Consider the following 25,756-nt stretch of genomic DNA (forward strand, 5'->3'; position numbering starts at 1 on the left):
AAACTGATAGATTTATCCAGATAGCACCATTACGATCCTTATATGCAAGTTGTATTTAAAAAAAACAAATGTATCTACTGGCTATTGAGCACCATTTGGTGTACTTTTCTGCATTCAGTCAACTTAAAACTGTTGTCTAATCGGTTGTCAGGTGGAATTTTCGAAAATTCAACAACATTTTAAAAAATTCTAATTAAATATTTCGTGGAAGGGCAGACTAAAAATTTTCAGAGGTTGACTGAGACTAATAACCCTAGATAACACACACACAAAAATAGGGTTTTTTTGAAGTTATGCACTTTTAAGATCCAGTTGTAAATTCTGTCGTCAAGTACTTTTAGTGAAAAATTGACCGCAATGAGTGTCTGCGCGTACCCGCATGCGGGTACGAATAGTAAAATTGTCGTTCGTAGACTACGCGGGAAGCAAGTTAACTCGTACCACAGGAAACTCGTACTATGTTAACTCGTACCAAAAAAGTTAACTCGTACCAACGTAAAGTCGTACCACTGGGAAGTCGTACCATTAAAAATATATACAAAAATACGAATGTTTTATGGTGTGGTTTTTTTTTTTGTAAACTTAATAGAAAAAAAAGTTGAATTCTGGAATTTTATACTGGATTTTAATGAAAACTTAGACAAAAATACGTTAGATTTTTTTTTAACTTAGACAGTAATATAAATGTAATTTTTAATTACCCTGTTAAATATTATATTATATTCCTTTGATTGTGTGAAAGGCCACTACGTATACTCTTTATCATAAAGCCATGCATATCTGACGCATGACATATATATGACTTTACTTCATATTAGAAAAGAATACTCATGTTATGATAACAACAGATAGAAGTCTTTAAAGACTGGCTATACAGCCCTTGCACGGTTGGATTTTCATAATATATGTGGTGGTGTTTAACGACCTTGACTGGCCTTTCAGCCCTCGCACGGTCGGCTCGTGCCCGAAGGCGTTTGGTGAGCTTTAAATATTCTGGAGCCATGGGTCAGGAACAAGTAGTGGAGGTCGCAATATGGAGGCCGCCATCTTGGTTTTGGTGAGTTGTTTTTGGTTTTTGACTATTTTGTTGTTTATTCTTCACTAACGGCTGCTTTCAGGGCCAGTTTGGTCAGCTTGGCAGCCCGCTAGCCTCGATGATGGAGTACTGGTAGATGATCTCGGACGTAGTTCGAAAGATGACAGGAAGCATTATCAGGACCAAAGCCGTGAGGCAGTGAAATGAAGGTCGTATCACCAAACAGCCTAGGATACAGCCCTCGGACGTTAATCGGCATAACACTCCCCATAATACAATGGTTTTGGAGTGCATGTTAACGCGGGTACGCCAACCGCTACGTCTATCTGTACGGCATGGATCGGTTTCTGTCATCTTAAGTAGTAAGTCGTTGATATCTAACTGTAAACCCTCACCGAAGATAGCGGGTAAAGGAGAGCTGGCCCAGCACGTCCGTTCAGCTGTAATGACTGAGACGTGACGAATGTATGATGATGGTGTGATTGAATTGATGTATTTTCATAAGACTGTGCTGAATATTATATATAATAAATTTCATACTTTTAACTGTTGGTCATAAACAATTTACAACCTTTAAAACACAATAAATTAATTCTTTCAATGAATAAAATTCCTCTGAGAAACAAAAGAAAAGTACCCAAATTTTTTCAATGTTACTGATTTGGAATGATTAAAAATTAAATCCAGTAGTTATAAGTAAAATTAAAAAAAAGTGTATTCAAGGGAGACAACAAAGCAAATCTGCAACGGTATTGTCTATCCAATACACAAGGAACATTAACTACAAATTGCATGGTCATTGTACTTTAAAATTATATACATTTTACAGACTTAAGAGTGAAATAACAGTATATATTCATTATTAAACACCAATCAAATGCATTTATTGTAAGACATAATAGTGTCCTGTGAAAAAGTGTCCACGTGGACAGTTTTTCATAGAATTTTGGTATTTAATAATGTCCATTACCATGGAATGGTGTCCCTCAAATGGACAGATTTTTACTGCAAAAGATTTGAAATAGTGTCCACCCGCAGGACAAATTTTCATAGTAGTTGCTATTATATACATTATGTCCTCCAAGGGAAGTAATACAAAGGTCATTAACTTTGAAGTTTTATTAAACTTGAATTTTAATTAAAATATGAAGGATTGATGAGAAACTGATAAATATACAAATATAAACAAATAGATAATGGATGGAAATGAATATAGAGAAATTTTAGTTCAAAGAAATACCCAGCAAATGGTAATGACAATGAAAGAATATCAATAAGACAATGTAAGAAGGAAGTGTGTAAAGTATAAAATCAAATCTGAAGAACTTTACTATACCTATTATGTCAGAGAAGAAGGCAATTAGAAAATATAGAATTTGGTATTTTAAATAATGTCAATTGCCATGAAATATTGTCCCCTAAATGGACAGCATTTTACAGCAACAGTTATGAAATATTGTCCACCTACAGAACAAAATTTCGTAGTAAATGTTTTGAAATAGGCTATTTGCCAATTCCCGTAGCAGAACGAGCAAATTTGTTTCCATCATGCAAAATGTGTGAAAATTAACTAAGTTGTGGTACAACTATGAGATGCTCCCTCAGGTAAAAAAAAACGGTTTGTATTGTTTTGATTGTCCTTAAATGACATGGACAACAGATATCTTTAAAACTATAGGTGAGTTAAAGAGTTTATTTGAGTCAGTGAGTGGACAGTATCAAAGTAATTCAGGTGTTTGTTTATTTTGCAGAAAGGGAAAAAAATGCCCATATAAAACCAACAAAGATTTTATCTTTCCGAAATACTAAATGTATTTAACTTTTATATATCTAGGCATTAAAACTTTCCAAACAGCACAGGTAAGTCTGTACATAGAGTAGTTTTTTAGGTGAAAATACAGCCATATTTGTCCATTTGTTATGATGGACCTTAATCATATAAAAACAATGTCCCGGCGGACACAATGTCTTGTGAAAAAAATGTCCACCTAGACAATATTATGATAATGAATAATGTCCATGTTCATGGACACTTTTTCATAGCAGGACGACATGAATATCAATATACTTTTTGACATGAATATAAAAAATGTGGTAATTTTTATAAATTTCCTATTTACCAAATTTTGAATTTTTCGAAAAACTAAGGATGTTCTTATCCCAGGCATGGATTACCTTAGCCGTATTTGGCACAACTTTTTAGAATTTTGGATCCTCAATGCTCTTCAACTTTGTTCTTGTTTGGCTTTATAAATATTTTGATATGAGCGTCACTGATGAGTCTTATGTAGACGAAACGCGCGTCTGGCGAACTAAATTATAATCCTGGTACCTTTGATAACTATTTCATACCCGAGGACATATTTTCATAGAAAGTTGTGTCCAGGACACATTTAAATAAGTATTTACTATGAAAATGTGTCCGGTGGACATTTTTTCATGGGGACATAATTAAATCCTACACGGGAACCGTCGAATCGATTATTTAATAGTCGATTTTCATATTACCTACTTTTGGATACGTAATTAATATTTTTGACACGTTACCTTCTCTGTGGTAGGACATCCTGGTTCTCGGTCAAGCAAGAGCAACGTAAATAAGTTAATTCAAGATTTCAATCGGTACAATTTGCTCATTGTCGGAGGTTGTACGGTTACCTATAATTGTGAATTTCTGTGTCAGTTTGGTCTTTTGTGGAGAGTTGTCTCATTGCAGTCATACCACATCTTCGTTTTTATAAAGCCATGGCGAAAAACATAAGTAAAACCACATTTTACAATACACCGTACATTATACAAAAAAAAATAATGAGTACCCTAAAATAATCAGGGATGATCGCAAATCAAGCTCCACATGCGGGAACCGTCGAATCGATCATTTAATAGTCGATTTTCATATTACCTGTTTTTACTGTTTGCAATAGCATAAATTGTTCTATATAATAAGGATGTTCTTATCACAAGCAGAAAACCCTAGCCGTATTTGGCACAACCTTTTTCAACTTTTGATCCTCAGAGCTGTACAACTTTGTACCCCACCCCTTTTTTTGACTTTCGAACTTTTATATCTGGGCGTCACTGGTAATTCTTGTTTGGACGAGGCGCGTTTTTGACGTAATGTATTTTAAACCTGATGCCTTTTGTTATCTGTTGTTCGTGTGTTTCTAATACGTTCTCCTATTTGTTTGTATCGTGGTCCTGTATTATTATGTTGTCATTTTGATGTTATATTTAACAATGCCATCAAAGTGCGAGGTTTGGCATGCCACAAAACCAGGTTCAACCCACCATTTTTTTCTTTAAAAATGTCCTGTACATAGTCAGGAAAATGGCCATTGTTATATCATAGTTCGTTTCTGTGTGTGTAACATTTTTACGTTGTGTTTCCGTTGTGTCGTTTGTTTTCTCCTATATTTGAGTGTACTATAAGACGTGTCACGGTACTTTTCTATCTCAAATTCATGTATTTGGTTTTGATATTATATTGGTTATTCTCATCGGATTTTGTCTAATGCTTAGTCTGTTGCTGTGTGTGTTACATTTTAATGTTGTGTCGTTGTTCCCCTCTAATATTTAATGCGTTTCCCTCAGTTTTAGTTTGTTACCCCGATTTTGTTTTTTGTCCATAGATTTATGAGTTTTGAACAGCGGTATACTACTGTTGCCTTTATTTACCTACTTTTGAATACGTAATTAATATTTTTGACACGTTACCTTCTCTGTGGTAGGACATCCTGGTTCTCGGTCAAGCAAGAGCAACGTAAATAAGTTTATTCAAGATTTCAATCGGTACAATTTGGAGGGAAAGTTAACTGTTTAAATGCTTTCTATAAGTGACTACATCATCGGAAAATAGTAAATTTTCCCAAAAATTGCACCGATAATATATATGATTTTACTTTTTTGGTTTCTCGTAATTGACCGAGTACCAGTGTGCCCTACCACATAGTAGGAAACCTGACGAAGATTTGTAGAAACCGGAGCCAAAAGTCGATAATACGAAAATTGTCTATTACAAATTCGGTGATCGGTCTCATGAAGCACTTCACATTTTAAAACTTAATTAAAATCAAACCAAACAATTCTTATTCATCTTCTATCCCTTGCTTTATGTTATGTTATCCATTCGATTGATGTGTTTGAGCTGCTGATTTTTTGATTTGATTAAGGACTATCCGTTTTTTTTTTTTTTTTTTTTTTATTTTCTTTTGAGTTCAGTTTATTTGTGATTTAATTGTTTTGTAATACATTAAGCCAACTGCTTGAATTGTGATATATATGTAAACACTATATGTCATAGATTTGATTTTTCAGAAGTTAAAATCGTTTCTTTTTGTGTTTCCATGGCAATATTTTTAGCTCTTGGTTTTGCCATTTAATTACAGATTATGTTTTTATTCGAACTATGAATTTCGATCCTTTTGAGTGATACATTTTCTGAAAAGATTGACATTGTTCTACCAAATGCGGATTTACAAAATGCCTGTCTTTTATGGAACGCCACGGCTGTCTAATGTGGAATTCTGATATAACTTTATGTTGTTTTAACATTACTTAATAATAGTTTGTCTTTATTTGATATGGTTTTGACATTACGTAATGATGTTTTAATATAACTCAATATGGAATAGTCATTACTTAATGATATTTCGATATTACACGATATAGTTTCGTATTGACTTGATGTTTTGATCGACATCTGCATATCAATTGACAGCGTACTTCTTTGATTCTGAAAATATAGATGATAGGATCCACCAAAGGATTGAGCAAAAGCAAATTGTTAAGGAATCTTACGATGTCATCAACGATAGTACCAGTAAAGTTGATATATAGATCGTAGCAAGTTCGGGGTAAAATTGTAACTGCTGTTACGATAATGATACAACTAAGAGTAATCATAATATGGCGCGTTCATAATGCTGCCTTCCTTTCCCGTTGAATCTATAATTCACTCAAACTCTTGGTTCCATTCATATGTTTTCGTTTACGAAATATTCTGAAAATTAAGACTAGATAACTGCATGTTATAAATGTCACAAATAAGGCATTCGGAGTATCTACAAACATGAGAAACCGTTTCTGTGTATTATAATTTGGTGCACATGGAAATTGAACACGTTGAACTTTTCGGATAAATTCCAAAACACAGCGACTTAAGAAATAAACGTGTGGAAACAGAAATCCTAGACCTATAGCAATAGTGCTCGTCAAAATAGTCAAAACTCGTTTTGATACAACCACAGTCGCATTTATCCTTTGGAGGCACATAGAAAATGTCATCCAGAGAGACTATAAGATTGATGCAGGAACGAGATGTACGACTACTAGACACTGGTCTTGGTGGCGACCATCAGTATAAAAATCGTTCGTGTTCATTAAAATTGCATGCCACGCATACTCAATCATCATTAACACTCTGTATGATCAACTTACAAACAAATAAATAAAACATTGTATTGTAATTATTATTTGAGTGACAGAATTCAGTCACTCGATTTCATCTTTATATCACATAATTCAATCAGTATAATAGAAAGTAACATAACTCTTATTTGTACTTGTTGCTTCTTAAATAAGACTCAAATTGTGAATTCAGATAAAACAGAATTCGGATTATAGATCATGTAGATTAATACAAACAACATATCACAGAATAACAGCTAAATTAACTCTTATCTTGTTCATTATTTTGAAAAACATGTTGACTGAATTCAGTCACACAACATTTGAAAGAAGCTACAAGAAGTTGAACTAAATTAGACCGTTTCCTAAGACTTAAATTAAACCAAGTGTGATTACATAGTATTAACATCTACAATACAGATGACTGAATGCAGTCAACACAAATTCAGGAAATATTTGTTGAAAAGACCAGTTCTGCAAATGTAAAAATTAGTATGACTGAATTCAGTCACGAAATTAGGTTTACACATTTATATTCACTAGAGTAATAAATGCATATAGTTAGTTTACAGGTTGATGTTTGGGATTTCGTCCGTTTAAGGCTTAACACCAACGATAATTACATAAGATGTACTAGCTTTTGCATGATGATTATTTTCCCTTCCCAATTCATGATTCATTGACTCTCAAACTTGTGCATAGGGTCAATTTCTATACTAATATATTTTCCACTTTTGTTTGGTTACTAATTCTTGATTTCAAAAATTAAGTGAAATTTGATGCAAATGATTTTCCGAAATTTTCGATTCTTTAATATGAAATAAATAGAAAGATGTCCTTATGTTTAATGTTGATCGGACTTTAACCAAATGCCTTTGATTTATGTTAACAAAAAACCTGGGACATGCACCCTACTGTCTAAACATGAACCGATTGTGAACTTGTGATACATGTTTTGATAATTTGTAAACAAAGAGTATAGTTCTACGGTCTATATCACGAGTCTATTAAAGCATAAAGGGGGGTTATGTTTTTCTTGGGGGAGATATACTTATAATTTTACCTGTTTTTCTAATCTTATAAAAATATATAGTACATCGAATCAATAAAAACTTATTAAATCCTCTCTTTTTTTTATCTATCTAAAATATGCCAAATGATCTGTGTATGTTTTCTTCCTTCCAAGTCACCCTTAAAGTTTGCTTGGTACTTCGTGCATTACTAAATAAACAGCTGTGCCATGAGCGCATGATACGCCCGTCGTCCTATGCAATAATCATAAATAGTTGCTGATATACATTAATTGTTTTTGAGATACGGCGCGAAATGTAAAAAAAAAAACCCTTCCCCTTTTTTTACAAAATACTAAATAATTCAAATATAAAATTTTGAATCATCATCAAAATGTATACAGATCTTTAGATTAATATAACTGAGAAGTGTATTAAGTTTAAATCAATTATCATAAATCGTTTTTGAGATAAGGCGCGACATGGGAAAAACATACCCTGTTTTAGTTACAAAGTCCCGTAACTCAAAAATTTTAAACTATAAATTTTCACCAAAAAGTATACAGATCGTTTGACCATCATAAAAAACAACTATATTAAGTTTCATGAAATTTGGATAAGTCGTTCTAAAGTTATTGTGCGACATGTTTACACCGGATAGACAGACGGACGCCGGACATTTGTATACCATAATATGTCCCGTCAAAATTTTGACGGGCGTATAAAAATTCATTGGTACCATTTATTCAAGAAGACAGTGAACTGTTTGTCTTATTCAGTTCCACAAACATATATTTACTTATTTTGTACACAACATTTTCATGTACTTTATGTAGCAGCATATAATATTATTTATTTTCATCTAATCGTAGGGAAGATTTATTTTTACATTTGACAAGAATACAAGTTCATCTAGAAATTTGAAACTTGATAAAACCATTTCGTACCTCATGGAAGATTTCTATGTCTGTCATCTCCAATTGTATTGAAGATTTGTATACGTATGCAATGGAAGGTTATTTTCCGAAAAGTTATCAACTATTTCCCTGTAATTTTTCAAATTAAAAAAAAAACATATGGAGTTCTTTAATTGGTCATATTCAGGTGCAAATTTTTATGAAAGTATGTGTTCCTTCTTCAGTGAATATAAAATAAGATTATTGTGGTTCATTTCTTAACTCTAAGCCAAATGTCAATTATATTTGATGTAAAGTGTGCCATCTTAAAAAAACCTATCCAAATTATAATAATTATTTTAAAAGTTTTATTTTGCTTGAATTCAACAAATGATCATGATAAGCGTCTAGATATTCATATATAAAGATAACTAGTGTCTTCTAATTGTAAAATATATACACATAAAACATCAAATTTAAAGATACAATTTCTTTGCAGGTAGAAGAAGCTTTATCCGCAAGGGACAACTTAGAGTCATCAAAGGTACCAGGATTATAATTTAGTACGTCAGACGCTCGTTTCGTCTACATAAGACTCATCAATGAATCTCATACCAAAACATTCATAAAGCCAAACAAGCAAAAAGTTGATGAGCATTGAGGATCCGAATTCCAAAAAGTTGTGCCAAATACGGCCAAGGCAACCTAGAAGTTAAGATTGGCAATTGAGGATAACAATGATATAGAGATCAAGATAAATGAGAGAGGAAAATATTTAATCATAGTTACAGGTTTTTTCATAAAAAGTAGCCTCATTGATCATTACGGAAAAGACAGTTTTTCACAAGCATTGCTACCAACCGATCTGGACCCAGTCACGGCTGTATAGATCTGTTTTGCTATCAACGCTACTGATATTGGGATTGTCTAAAACAACACTGTTTCTAAAATGAATATGTTGATGATAGAAGTACGCCTTCTATTAGTAGTAACAACAGAAGATTACCTTACAACGCTTAAAGAAATTGCAAGGCATCACAAATAGTCAATAGGAATATAGACCATCTGTTAATGTCTGAAAACTACAAGATCACTTATTAAACATCTATGATGTGGATAAAAACAGGGAAAATACCATAATGCATAAGACAGAACGATAATAGTATGTGATTGAATTCAGTCATAGACTATAGACTTAGATTTAAAATTTGTTTGTATATATTGGATAGAAATTTCTATTGTATTAACCGATGTACTTTATAATGTCAATGAATAATGGTGCCAGTGACTGAATTCAGTCAAGATTTTTGTTATTGTTAACATTAATATGTATATTTAGAATCAATTTGGAATAATTTTTCTATAATACTAAAATCTAGTTTTGAAAAAAGAAGATGATTCTTGATGTTTGTAAACTGACTAAATTCAGTCAACAGTTTTTTTTAATGCACTTCTGTTAAAACTGTACCCCTTAGAGCATTTACTTGTTTTGTAGGATATTGCACACACCCAACTGCTACTAGTCTCCAATCTCCAATTTTTAATGTATTATCAATTGAATATTGAATTAATAAATTAAGATGAAAGTTGTAGTGCAAGATGACTGAATTCAGTCATCACTTTGGTGTCATGCACTTTGGGTTACATATATATGCAGTTTTTATTCATACAGATGACTGGGACAAACAGACTTTCATAAAAAAAAAAAATGATCATTATTTAACAGTTTGAATAGAACGTAAATTCTCATTTTTGTTTGTTTTTGAACATGCTAAATAAAATATTGTTGAACTGTTTTCTCTGTCTTCTTGCATATGTGACTGGTCCTATTTGAAAAAAAAAATATTATATTCAGCATCAAGTACCCATTGTGCTCAATATATTTTTGCAAAAAGAGACCGAAACAGACTTAAAAAATAGTATATGTACATTTGCAATCTTGTACTTCTAGCAAAATAACTGAAAATACGTAAGGACACGCTTTGCATCAACAGGTGTGTGTCAAATTCCTCGGAGATATGGGGAGAAACATCAGTTATCTAAATTTTAAGGAGGTGTTATTAAGCAGATTCTTGCTAACTCTCCATATTTGACAAATCAGAATATTGACAAGTTGAAACAGAAGGTGTTCATAAAGGCATCATTCAGGATAAGAACAAATGCTAACCTAAAAAAATAGTTTTTGGCTAATTGTCCAGTTTTAGCTAAAGCTACTGCTGCAAAAACGTGAGCTCCAAATAGTGTAATACATAATCCCAAAATAAAAGCCAACTTCATTTGAATATTAAAGCTATTGTTTTCTGTTTCCGCTTACGAAACTGCTGCTTAAACATAAATTTCGCATAACGTTATGAATAATCTCACTTCATTTCATATTGTATATATTTAACCAAATATTTTCAGAGGTTCGCATAACGTGACGTAACTAGCTAGTCATATGTCACATGGGAGTAACTCAATGAACATTAAATGTATCTATCTTCGGTGGTGTTTTTATTAATGCAGATATAATTTCTTTAAAGACGAGTCTATGGTCCATTATGATACATTAAGCTTATGAGACTGAATTAAAAGTATACCATTGCAAACTTTTATCTTACCACAATTTTTGTCCATTAGCCAAATTAAAAAAAAACACACAAATTCACCAAGCAACGCCACTCACTGATTTTATATTGTTATGTTACACTTTATACATCTATACTGCCTACATGACACCTTAGTTCTGAGTGTAAATGGTCATTCAGTATGTTAAAAAGACCAAAATTCATAAGGCCTGTTTGGCCTAATTGAATTCTCAAACTACATTTCATTGTACATGTTCAACATTTACCATTCATTTGTTTATTTCTTAATTTGAGTGAATCAACAGCAAATATTATTTACTACAATACACTTTCATACCACAACAAAACTGCCTTACTGTATTGGTATTACTTATATTTGTATCCATATAACAAATAAATTGAAAAGGGAATATTTTTGCAATACCTTTTTCATATTGAATACTATAACTTTTTAGATCTTTAGACATACACGTATTAAGTAGATGTTCATAGCCACTTGAAATTTTATCAGATGACTTCTATAGCAGTTATTAGTCTTTGAAGCATGCTTACAAAGATTGTTTTTATGATATAATTTTCATACTGGCCAATTTTCTTTTGCTTTGAACTGCTTTGGAGGAAATATTTTCAAATAATTAATTAATATAAAATAACACAGAAGTTTACTCTCTAGCTCAAATAGCCTCAAGCATCATGTCAGGCATTGTCATTACTAATGTCTTCTAATCTGAGTAAATTAATTACTTAAAACAATTAAATGTCTTCTAATCTGAGAAACGATTTCGACATTTAAACGAAATCTTTTACTTATGATAATGATGATTCTCCACAAAGTAATATAAATAGAACCATACAAATAGTAAGCAAATACATGTTTTCAGATACCATCTCTTATATAAAAAAAATCACATCATGAAAAAATTAACCTGTTATGTGTTCCTCTCCTAGCTTCAAAATGTACCCAAAATCAAAGATGTGGAACATATTCTATCTGACATAATCATTTGGTAATTAATGCAATTAGTGTATCGAGCTCTTCCATGCCCGTCTTGAACATAAAAAACTAAATATATACAACTCTCCTTATGCTCAGGTTGGATGTCATATTATGCAACACAGTTAATAATATAGAACCCTATGGGAAAAACATAGAATTCTTTTGTCATACAAAACACTGTCAAACATCCTAACATACTATCCACACTTATCTGTGTCCACACTTGTATCTTACTAAGAAATGGGTAGAGGCGATAAAATGTGCAATAAAATATCATTAGTCTTATTTATAATTTAATTTTAAAGTGTACCTCAACACTAAGTTCATATAACTATGTAAATATGCTAGAAAAAAGGGTCTCAATTTCCCAGGCCAAGCTTTTCTCTGTGTGTTCTGTGATATAGATACAATTGATAAGCGTTGATTCTTGAAAAAGAAACCATGAGCCCGGAGGCCAGTTTGTTTTCGATTTATGAGTTTGACTGTCCCTCTTTTAAACTATTGTGTTAATGTCTTTTCAAAATTAAAGCCTATTCTTAGAAAATCACAAAAATACTGAACTCAGAGGAAAATATAATCTGAAAGTCCATAATCACATGGCAAAATCAAATGACAAAACACATCAAAAAAGAATGGACAAGAACTGTCATATTCCTGACTTGGTACAGGCATTTTCAAATGTAGAAAATGGTGGATTTTAATTCTGCATTGTATGATATTAAAGAAATATAAAATCAATTATAAAATTTAAAATGGAAAATTGTGAATGTGTCAAAGAGACAACAATTCGTCTAAAGAGCAGAAAATAGCGAAGGCCACCAAAAGGTCCTCAACACAGCGAGAAAATAACAAAAACCTTTAGTATAACAAAAGAAATTTAAGTTTGAATGTAAGTTTTGATATTATTGTACCTTAAACGGTCAATTTTTTAAAGTATATAACGTGACGACACAACATAGAACAATAAAGACTAAAGTTCGATGGCTTCCTTGTTATTTTCTCATGCCAGATATATTTTTGTCAAATATTCATAAATGTTATAACCAAATTATCAATATTCAACATAAAAGACGAGTTAAAGAACGGGCTTTAGATATATACGTAAACAACTGTCAGCTTTGATTTGATGATTTCCTAAACTGATGAATAACCAGTCTGTTATACAGAATAACTGATGATTTTTGACATCCACATTTATGAGCTGAACACTAAGTGTTAAGAACTCTAACATTAAGTGTTCAATAATGAAACACATAGACATTAAAAACCGAACATCACACAATAAATAGATGAACACTAGTGTAAACATTTGGAACACTATTTTTTACTTAGAAAATGCATTTGTTTTTTTGTTTTTCTTATTTGCAGGAATCGTTAAATGAAACTGTTTTGATTATGAACGGGTAGCCAATATTCCCCAGAAGGTCAATTCTGCAGGCTATATAGTGGTGGGAAAATAGAAAGATGTCAAAAAAGGTATGACAATGTATATTTACAGCTTATGTGGGTGTATCATTATAGTCTGTTCACTTTAGGTAAAAAAAAATCGACTTTTGTAATTTATAATGTAAAAACTTGCATTTCATTGCCATAGCCAGATTAACAGTTTGTACTCGGTGTAAATCGGCATTAAAACATAACAAGCATTGAATAATTTCATGTTTTATGAAAAAATCTCTTCTATTGATTTTGAATTTTATTTTACAGAATATATAGATTCATAGACATTCCTTTTTGTGGAGGATTTTGACAATGGAAGTTGATTACATCACATAAAAACCAACCAGTTGATAGCTTTACATTGTACATTGTATGTGATGACACCAGTGCCATGAAGTAGTAATCGTACAAGAACTGTTGGAATTAGCAAATTTTTAAACTCTCATTGTGACAAATAACTACTATCATAAACTTTCTACTTATCACATTAACATGCTATTTTGTTAGACTGTCAACAAATTGAGAGGTTTAGTGCTATAAAACCAGGTTTAATCCACCATTTTCTACATTTGAAAATGCCTGTTCCAAGTCAGGAATATGACAGTTCTTGTCCATTCGTTATTGATGTGTTTTGTCATTTGATTTTGCCATGTGATTAGGGACTTTCCGATTTGATTTTCCTAGTTCAGTATTTTTGTGATTGAACTTTTTTTTGGTAAGGATACAACAGATGTAGCAATTATCAAGTCATTTAGGGTAAAATCATTATTTGTGATATATTTCAGTGACTTACTTGTGATATCATAAAGTATCTCGTGTACTTTTCTTACATATATGCTCATTTAATTACATAAAGAATTACTTGTTAAAATATGTTTTGTTGTTATATTTTGCCTGATTGAATATAGTTTTTATTTAAGGAATGACCCGCGCGTAGCGGGTTATTTAACAGTGTGCACCACATTTTTTATGTTATTTTGAATAGACAGAAAAAATATTACAGTCATTTCTTATAATTTAATTCTAAATTCTAGATTCACGATCACATGACTAAATTATGTCTATGGGCTGATAAATAAAACAACGTCAGCCAATCATAAGACGCGTGACATCTATTATTAATTTATAACGGTTCAAATTGATTACTTATGCACTTGAAAATAGAGCATGTCTTACATTTGAACATCATCACTTTGAACACCTCGGTCAGTTGTTCTGAAAGTAAACGATCTGAATCTTTTAAACACTTTGGTTTTAAACATGTTCTATGCGTTCAAAAAGTGTTACAGGGTTGTTGAACGCGTCGACGTATTAAGATTTTGAACATTCGGAAACGTTAAATCGTTGAACACTTAGTTTCAAGATCTGTAAAAAGTAAAATCACAAAAATACTGAACTCAGAGGAAAATCTAATCTTTAAGATTAATCTGGGATGGTAAAAAATAGTGTAACATTTCGTGTTCATTAATGAAACACAAAGGCATTAAACACTGAATTCCACACATTCAATTGATGAACACTAGTGTAAACATTTGGAACACCATTACATTACAAAAAGTGTTACAAAAAAGCGTTCAAGTAGTGTTCTTTTTATTAACAATTAGATGTACAGTGCGTTAGAAAAACAAATTTATTGACGATGCAGTGGTAAACCGTTACCTCAGTGTAGGCTTAAAAATAATTGACACACGAACTGACCCTTTAAAAAAAAGAATAGTTGTACAATAGTTATCAAATGTACCAGGCTTATAATTTTATACGCCAGACGCGCGTTTCTTCGACATAAGACTCATCAGTGACGCTCAGAAATAGTTAAAAGACTTTATATGTACAAAGTTGAAGAGCATTGATGGCCCAAATTCCAAAAGGTATATTTATAAAGTTATTAATGCCTGGGATGATAAAATCATCAGACGCAAGCCTTCTTGATACATGGATATAGCAACTAATATATTTTGTTTAAGTCCCAAAGAGGAAAATATTAAACACTAATAAACCCATTACTTGTTATAGTGTGTACGTCAAAAAAAGGATTCTTGAGATTTAAAAAAAAATGTTGGGAACACTTGCTATATGAAGAAGCAATCAATGAATGTTTAATTTGAAAATGAAAAATGGAAAACTAACGCATGACACCAATGAATATAATACCTTTTATATTAAGAAACCTTTACTCTTTGTGGGATTCTTTGGTCCCGCATTTTACACAATTATCATTAATAGATAACCAGGAAAACTTGTTTAACCTTTAAAATTTGAAAACAAAATGGTAGGATGATTGCAAAAATGCGAAGAAAGTGGCCAAGTGCAACGTAATATTCTTAAAAGTTCAAACATTTCAAGGTTATGTGCATGGGCATGCAATATGAAGTTTTATTTGTTTGCCTTTTTTTAATGTATGTGCTGCTAACCAAAACGAGTACAAGTTTAATGTAAATGTATCAGGTTTGTTAAGCTGTAAGATTATTTGATATTTAATCAAATAAGTATAAGAAGATTTCACAGTAACTAAGTTTAATGCGATATGTATCAAAATAACAGCTGTAACATGTTCGTGCGTATTGTAAGTAGTTTGACAAAGGTTTAGTTTTTTAAACATACATATTTTCCTCCAGAATACCGAGGATCGCTCTAAGTTCTAATTCTATTCTGGCCAATAGATCCTGTGTTGGGTACCTCAAATATTTGCACTCATCGCATCGATCTGAGATATTATATACACATCTTTCGCATGGTGAGAAAAACACAAATAATTCATTGTTGATACTTACTTAAGGTAGAACAATCTTTTTTGGGGATTTTTTTTTTTTTTGGGGGGGGGGACCACATTAATAAAATAAAGTACACAAATGCATGCAAGAATCGTGCTTACAGTTGTATATAACACTTTCAATAATTGGTTTGACTGTTGATTAAAATATGGGGTTTCAAAAAATCAACAATGACACTTCAAAGTTATAAACATACGCGCGTGAACATATGGTTTACGAAAAAGTATTTAATATGAATGTTCATAAATATTTGAGAGCATACCTCCTTCAATAAAAGTTCATTTTAGGATATTGTAATTTGGTTAATAAGCTGAAAATGACCCAATCAGTTGTGTGATATCTATAATACTAAAATTACGAGGTTCAATTTGTCAGCCATCATCACGTAAAAACGACGAATCACAGAATTCAACTTTATATATAACTAATATAGTACAAAGGTGTAGATTAAAAATTACACCACTCCAGGCCCTTTTGTTATCCACGTAATTAATATTGCCAATATTTAAGAAGTTCAGGGTCGAGTCCGCTACCGATACCAATAGTATATTCACCTGTTACCTATTACCTTATCTGTACGTTCCGCATCTGACAGGCGCACCATCAAACGTTGTATTCAGGATTAATATGCTATATACACGGGTCATAACCACAGGGTTGACACTACTAAATTGTCAAATTGTTACCTATTGTAGTATTTTAATCAGTAAGACTTTCTAAGATAACAATACGAATACTAAAAATCTGGACTAAAAATATGGCGTATAGGTACAGTTTTCAATTTGTTAGTGGGCATGACGTAAAACAGCGAAGCAAAGAATTCAACTTTATTTATAACTTATATAGGACAATGCTGTTGATTAAAAAATACTCCATTCCAGGACCTTTTGTTTTCCAAATAATTAATATTATTGTTTCAGTTCGACGGGTTCAAACAGAAAGACTTGAAAGCAGAGAAAAACTGTGTATCTTATAATCGGCATGACTTTATCAGATGACAATACAAATACTAAAATAAGGCTTGTGCATAGTTATATACTTTAATTCAGTCACGGACCCGTGATATCACGGGTGTGTTCTAGTATTGTGTATTATTAAGAGTTGTTTATCTTTGTTTTTAAATTAAAACAAAATGATATAAATGTTTTACTTTCGCAGATTTCTTTTCGGGTTGTGGCAATAGCTGCACCCCTTTCATAGTCAAAGTACGTAACACATTTGTTGTCTCTGAGATAATAATACGAATCACACTGTTTACATGTGCAAGAATCTGTACATCCACTATAACTATATACTACTTATGCATAATAAAAATAAGAATATGTGGAACGGGAGCCCTTGAGTCACCTCTCCATCCAAATCATAATGTATAAAAGGTTAACAGTTATAGGTCTAAAGACGGCTTTCAACACGGAGTTTTGTCTAACACCGAACAACAAGCTATAAACGCCCCAAAAATGACTAGTTTGAAACAATTCAAGCAGGAAAACCAACGATCTTATCTATATAAAAATGAAATATAAGAAACACTTATGAACCACACTACCATAAGTGAGCCACTGAACAACAGGTACCTGACTTTTACATGTTTTATTTTTGTCGTTTCAAACGCACCACACTTCGTGATGAATAGAAAAATATCAATAAGCGAAAATTCATCAACATCAACATCAACATCAAAATGAACATACTTTAATATAGTACCTTCAGGCATGATCGCAAATCTAGTTCCACATGCGGGAACCGTCGAATCGATCGTTTAATAGAGGTTTCCCGATTTGGTACGTAACACAACCGTTGGTGCTGTTTTGGAGGTATCATTTAATGCATGAAATAATTTTCTTTATCATGATAAAATTAAAAGATTTGAAATGTGTATTACCCAAAAACTGGTTTAACGATTTATTTGATAACGATCTCCACGTTTCTTGAACACATTGTTTAGGATTTTTCATGCGATAACTTAGTTATCAACAAGTGCATGAATCAAACAGACCTTAAACGAACTCAGTTGACAAGGCCTTCATATTCTAAATATAGATTTGCATTTCCGTTTGTTATAGGTATTGTGTATGTTTCGTGTATTTATAGAAAAAAGATCGTTTTCTTACAGACTTTGAAATAATTAAAATAATAACTATGAACTACTTTCTAAAACACAAGATAATGGGTGTTGGTTATATTTGTTAACGTGTCAAAATCGCGTTATTTTCGTATTATATTTAGTTGAACTCATGCATAATTTTGAAACTAGTTTTATCATTCAAAAAATCTACTTCAATAATTGCAGTAGACGATTTTTTTTTCTGAGAGGTTGAGGGATCTGAGATTTCATTTGAGTGAGAAAAGGGAATTTTTCGATATATATATTTTTTTTTATAGAAATGCTTTCTAGAAAGTAGATTAAAAAATATTGAAAAATCAGTATTCACTTTTTTCCTGACTTTAATTGACTAGAATAATTGTCATACAATTATATTAAATAAAATTGTACTGACACTTGTATTTATTGAATATTTTATAAGTGTATCTTTTATTTTATCCGTTATTCGTAAAATTGCCAAAATGCAGAAAAATATAAGAACGGTGTAATAGATAATGAATTTGAATAACTAAAATAACCTATAATATGAAATTCCTAAAGAATGGAAAGAAATCCTTGTACTTATTATTTTAACAGTAGTAAGTAGATTATTGATATTATTTGTTATTGTTTTTTTAAAGTCATATGAACCCTAAAATTAAAAAAAAAATGATGCATATGTTTTTTTATAACTAAACGGATAGTTTTCATTATAAAACTTATGTACTTATACTTTTTTCTGAAGAAAATTCTTCAATTTGTCCACATTGAAAAGAAGTTAACTTTGTTTTAATTGATTAAAGGGGCACTAGCTGTCAAATTCATGATCACCGATTTGACTCAAATTCTCATATTTGATTTATAACCATGTAAAACATTTATCCAAACTATCAAAAGTCTCAAATAAACAGTTTACAGAGCATGGCGTAGATAATATATAGGTTCGTTTCGTGTGTATTTTAGTCCAGACGCCATCTAATTAACTATCGATTTGACCTCAGATGACCATATAAGCGATGTAAACATAAATAAAGATATGAAAAGATTAAACCAGTACGTGCAATTGGATTTTTATAGGTCTGTTTGATTGTATTTCATAGATTAAAAATAGATGTTTCTCATTGTTTTTAATCGTATAAGAATGATTTTATGTGCTTCGAATTAGTAATCAAATGATTTACCGTAGTTTCACTTTCATTGTTGACATTCTTTTTCTTTAAATAATTATATATGTAACACTCAGAAACGTGTCCTTCCCCCCAAACGTGTCCGATTCCCCCAAACGTGTCCACATCGACGTCACTGAACTGCAAAAACATGTCTAGTTGCCAAAGGGCGCCAAACCGTGTCATTTGTATAAACGCTCAAACGTGTACATTTTTTAATAAACCCCCAATCGTGTCCAATCCCCCAAACGTGTCCATACCAAGCTTTTTATTTTACTGGAACTATCATTCGTGTTCATATTATAAAAACGTAGGTTATTTGTATGTTGTTTTTTTTTTTTATTATTATTATTATCATTGTATACTCATTTTACGATCTTTTACTATTTCATTAGAAGATAAAAAAAAAAAAAAAATTACTTAAATTCTTTTTCTATGCGCATTAAAATGTTTGTAGCATTTCACTCTATATAATGTGCCATACGTTGTATTTTGGAAGGCATCATTTTTTTAATTTGTGCAACTTTTATTTGAAACGGCCTCTATATTACATAACAGACATTGAAGTAGTTTCTTACTGAAGTCATAAACAAATCGGTCTTTACTCGTATATATTTTTCTATAGATTAGTGGTCATCCCAAATAACCGTAAAAATTAATGCCCAATAATAAATTCCCGGTTTGATAATATAACCTATCTACAGTATATATCGTTAATATGATATCGTTCAAATAACGAATGAAATATTTGGCACTGGACGTTATTTCTCTTGTTCGTGTGTCTTTAGTGACGCTCGTATCCTAAAATTTATTAAAAATTAGAACTGATAAAAAAAGATGGAAGGTCAATTCGACTGAAAGCCCACCGTGCGATATTCTGATTAATATAAAAGGCATCATCGGAGTTTATTAGTATAAAATAATTTACATAGTAAACGATTAATTGAACTGTACCAGAATTATTTGTATGTTCGCTTTAAATGAGCATGATTTACTTGCAACTGGACAATAAGCAAATTAAGTCAAAAGTTAATGCATATGTTACATATTCAATTTTCAGTAATGATAATTATTAACAACCGGCATTGAACAAGTTAATGCTAATAAATTACCACTTCATCAACTATGTCCCCCATCATAGAACTGCCGTGAACGTTATTGATGTCTTGGTTAGGACATGTATTAGCGCTAAAAGACGCCAGACGTTCGGGCGTTTAAAAGTGGACACGTTTGGGCGAATAACAATAGTATCGGGCACGTTTGGGGGTTCTAAAATCGGACACGTTTGGGGAATATTGAATATTATGGACACGTTTGGGGAGAATAGACACGTTTGGGGAAATCGGACACGTTTGGGGGGAAGGACACGTTTGGGAGTGTTACATATATATAGTATAGTAACCAGTACACGTACAATACATGCGTTGTCAATCTCTAGCTAGGGGTTAAATTGAAGTTCACATGAATACGGATTTAAAGAGGTCAACTTATTCACTTGCAAGTGAATAACTAATTATCAATGTTTCTTAGCGTAATTTTGCAAAATTGAACCTTTTGGCTGCAAAAAGCGAATTGTTATTTCAATATTTCACTTTCATTATTGATTAAACAGAAAAAAAATCAAACTTTAGATTTTTTATACATCTCGTAGCTAGTGCCCCTTTAACACGGCAAATGAGTAGCTGCCATATTTTCTATGGAGGAAAAAAAATGACGATTATACGATATGTTTGCGTAAAAAATGATAAAATCGTGCACACAAGACTAAGTTCTTAATATAACCATGCACTGCTCTTGAACTGAATTTTACTTTTCTACATTGGCTAGAGGTATAGGAGGCGGGTTGAGATCTCAAAAAACATGCTTAACCCCGCCGCATTTTTTCGCCTGTCCCAAGTCAGGAGCCTCTACCCTTTGTTAGTTTAGACTATGATTTTTAATTTTAGTTTCTTGTTTATAATTTGGAGTTTAGTATGACTTCAATTATCACTGAACTAGTATACATATTTGTTTAGGGGCCAGCTGAATGACGGGTGAGGGAGTTTCTCACAGCATTGAAGACCTATTGGTGACCTTCTGTTTTTGTCTGTTTTATGGTCGGGTTGTTGTCTCTTTAACACATTCCCCATTTCCATTCTCAATTTTATTGGTTCAAGAATTTGAAAAACATTATTTTTCACCAGTTGCTCGTTTCATGTGACTTTAATTACTCTAACTTATTCTTTTGTACTTTATTTTTCTGTCTATTATGAAGTCTCCCACATGCTGATGTTAGTGGGTGATATGGTGGAACAGCTTTAACATATTATACCGTTTCAATGAGGAGAATTTTATATGTTAAAATAGTTCTTATTCTACTATATTTTCTAAAAGCCTACCCCTAAGAAATGCCAACTTATCTATGCTTTACGTATATCAAGATACATCAGGCCAACATTAGATAAACTATGAATGTGCTTTCTGTTAAGGATTTTTTTTGTCAGGGCAATTTCAGGGGAAATAAATCTTAATTACTAACCGTTCGTTGTAACGGTTTCTTGCAACGGTTTGTTGAAGGTACACTCGAGTATACACAATGTCATTTGTTAAATAGGTAACATATCTACACGAAAGTTATACCAAGTTGTAGATAAAAATCATATAAATTATGTATATAAAGATTTATTAAACATACATTGACATTAATGGCATATATGAATTAATTTCAAAAGTTCAATGACGGCTCACAGTTCGTACTACGGTTGGTACGGTAGCAAACCGGGAAACCTCTAATACATGTAATAGTCCATTTTCATATTACCGACTTTTAAATACGTAATTAATATTTTTCTACAGGTTACCTTCTCTGTGGTATGACATCCTGGTACTTGGTCAAGCAAGTGCGACGTAAATAAGTGAATTCAAGATTTCAATCGGTACAATTTGGAGGGAAAGTGAACTGTTTAAATGCTTTCTATACATGACCACATCATCGGAAAATAGTATATTTTCACCAAAATTGCATCGATCATATATTTGATTTTACTTTTTTGGTTGCTCGCAATTGACCAAACCGAGTACCAGTGTACCCCCTACCACAGAGTAGGAAACCTGACTAAGATTTGTAGAACCGGAGCCAAAAGTCGGTTATACGAAAATGGACTTTTACAAATTTGTTGATCAGTCTCATCATGCTCATTACGCACTTAACATTTAAAAAATGAAATTAAAAACAAATAAAAAAATTCTTATTCATCTTCTATCCCTTTTATGTTCTGTTATCCATTCGATTGATTTGTTTGAGCTCCTAATTTTTCGATTTGATAAGGGACTATCCGTTTTATTATTTTTTCTTGGGATTCGGTATATTTTTAATGTATTTTTTTTGTAATACATTAAGCCAACTGCTTGAATAGTGATATATTTTTAAACACTATCTGTCATAGATTTCATTTTTCAAAAGTTAAAATCGTTTCTTTTTGTGTTTCCATGGCATTTGATTTTGCCATTTGATTACAGATTATGTTTTCTTGGTGTTTGGTATTTTTGTTGTACTTTGTATTTAACTACCATAAGATATTGAAAAAAGAGGAAATATTTTAATAGTTTTCACCAGATTTGGTTCCAACTATGAATTTCAATCCTTGTGAGTGATACATTTTCTGAAACTATTAATATTGTTCTTCCAAATGAGCAAATAAAAATTGTCTGTTTTTCGCCTTTTTTTAGTTTGGTAAACTTTAATCGCGAAGTTCGTACGACAAAAAGTTGGAGAAACATATTCCAATAATTTCCGGACAGATGTCTGATATGAAAAAAAAAGAATACCGATTTATTGAGAATATTTTTGTTCGTGGCATCATTTTGATTGACTCAGTAAAATTCATTCCCCATTACAAATCACAAAACATCCTTAGTGTCATTAATAATGAATGTCCAACTTCAGATGTCTGTTGATTGTTGATGTGCCTTTGACTCATTGTGAATGAAAATGCCATTCAAAATCGCGTGTCAAAACGCTGAATTAATTCAGCTACTTAAACAAATTAATAAACACTTTAATTATGGAGCTTTTACCATGTCGGTCGTCGACAGGATTATTTTTAGAAGATTGTCTCTTGTCAAAGGTACCAGGATTATAATTAAGTACGCAAGACGTGCGTCTAAGTAGAGAATTTTAGGTTTTTGACGTACTTAAACGCAACACATCTTAACGTTTAAAAAATATGTTCATTGTTATTTCACGTTGACCATTTGACTTGTAAATTTCTTTCAATCAAAGGAAAACATGTCATAGTATTTTCAAATCAAGAGTAATATAACAATAGCAAGAAATCATAATTTATAGTATTTAAAATAACTTTTAGAAAAATTCGTCCAATTGTAAATATACTACATACATTCATATCTTTTCCTATAGTGAGAGTTAAATTTCTGTTGTTTTAATTCGGATAGTTACCAGACCATATCTGTTTCGTTATTATCCAGAATACAACAACTTGGATGTTAAATTACTGAGAAAAAAATGTTTAGATTTTTTCCAGTTTTTACCAAAAAAAAAATATGTCCGTTTAATTGTAAGCCTACGTTACTTGGTTCACGTACGTAAGTTTCGTTTGAAACTTAAAATTCTCTCATAAGACCCATCTGTGACGCTCATATCAAAATATTTATAAAGCCAATAGTTATCAAAAGTACCAGGATTATAATTTAGTACACCAGACTCGCGTTTCGTCTACATAAGACTCATCAGTGACGCTCATATCAAAATAGTTATACAACCAAACAAGTACAAAGTTGAAGAGCATTGAGGATTCAAAATTCCAAAAAGTTGTGCCAAATACGGTTAAGGTAATCTATTCCTTGGACAAGAAAATCCTTAGTTTTTCGAACATTTCAAAGTTTTTTATAAAAGGGACCATATAATTGATATTCATGTCAACACCGAAGTGCTGACTACTGGGCTGGTGATACTCTCAGGGACGAAACGCCCACCAGCAGTGGTAAACAAGTACAAAGTTGAAGAGCATTGAAGATCCAAAATTCCAAAAAGTTGTGCTAAATACGGCTAAAGTAATCTATGCCTGGGATAAGAAAATCCTTAGTTTTCGAAAAAATTCAAAGTTTTATAAACAGGAAATTTATAAAAATGACCACATTATTTATATTCATGTCAACTTCAAAATGTTGACTACTGGGCTGGTGATACCCTCGGGGACGAAACGTCCACTAGCAGTGGCATCGTACCAGTGGTGTAAATAGCTATCAAAAGTACCAGGATTATAATTTATAACGCCAGACGCGCGTTTCGTCTACATAAGACTCATCAGTGACGCTCATATCAAAATATATATAAAGCCAAACAAGTACAAAGTTGAAGAGCATTGAAAATCCAAAATTCCATTAAGTTGTGCCAAATACGGCTTAAGTAATCTATGCTATACTATCTTACATACATTACCGTACCGTACCATGACGAGAATTTTGATGGTGGATATAGTCGTGTAACCGGAGCTTATTTGACTGAATGAGGTGTACCCATTTGTAACGTGACAGACGAATACACACTGATGATAATGTCAAATTATTTACTGTTTCGACGTGGAATACTTTTATAACTGATCAACAGCATTTCATGTTATGTGCAGAGTCCAATTATGTTTTCCAAAATTACAAACAAGTACGTTGTACAAAATTCAAAAAAAAAACTTAACATAAAAACAAACTAAAAATCTGAGGTTCATTTTTCACTGTCAAAATAGAATAATAATGTTTAGCACTTGGAAAAAGATACATTAATTGATTATTTTATTTCTATAACTAGGAACTCACAGTAACACAGCAAAACAGGTTCAAAATGGAACGCAAAGGTATAATACATTATGTACAAAAGATAAAACAACTATCTCTTATAAAGTGTCCATGTGGTTGTTCGTTACTTAGTTACAGTAGCCAAGCCATTAACTATAGTCCTCGATGTAGATGCAGTTGCATTTGCTGACTGCATCGGTAATCCCAAAGGTGTCGTTTTATTTGATCGACATCTTCGTATCAATTGGCAGCGTACTTCTTTGATTCTGAAAATATAGATGATAGGATCCACCAAAGGATTGAGCAAAAGCAAATTGTTAAGGGCTCTGACGATGTCATCATCAATAGTACCATTAAAGTTAATATAAAGACCGTAGCTAGTTCGGGGTAAAATTGAAATTGCTGTTACGATAATGATACAACTAAGAGTAATCATGTTATAACGAATTCGTAATGCCGCCTTCCTTTTCTGTTGAATCTGTAATTCACTCAAACTATTGGTTCCATTCATAGGTTTTCGTTTACGAAATATTCTGAGAATTAAAACTAGATAACTGCATGCTATAAATGTCGCAAATGAGGCATTCGGAGTAT

The 25,756-nt window shown here is 31.9% G+C and overlaps 1 protein-coding gene across 1 annotated transcript in view; it reads right to left on the minus strand.

The window, feature by feature from the left end:
• Positions 1-4,341: 4,341 nt before the first annotated feature.
• Positions 4,342-25,756, minus strand: part of LOC143071587 (peptidyl-prolyl cis-trans isomerase Fkbp12-like) — a 93,000-nt gene continuing 71,585 nt past the window's right edge. Inside the window, exon 7 of the mRNA XM_076246004.1 lies at positions 4,342-4,353. The gene's annotated coding sequence lies outside the window, so the exon portion shown is untranslated. The remainder of the gene's footprint in view (positions 4,354-25,756) is intronic.

Source organism: Mytilus galloprovincialis, chromosome 1, assembly GCF_965363235.1.
Source record: "Mytilus galloprovincialis chromosome 1, xbMytGall1.hap1.1, whole genome shotgun sequence".
Taxonomy (NCBI): domain Eukaryota; kingdom Metazoa; phylum Mollusca; class Bivalvia; order Mytilida; family Mytilidae; genus Mytilus; species Mytilus galloprovincialis.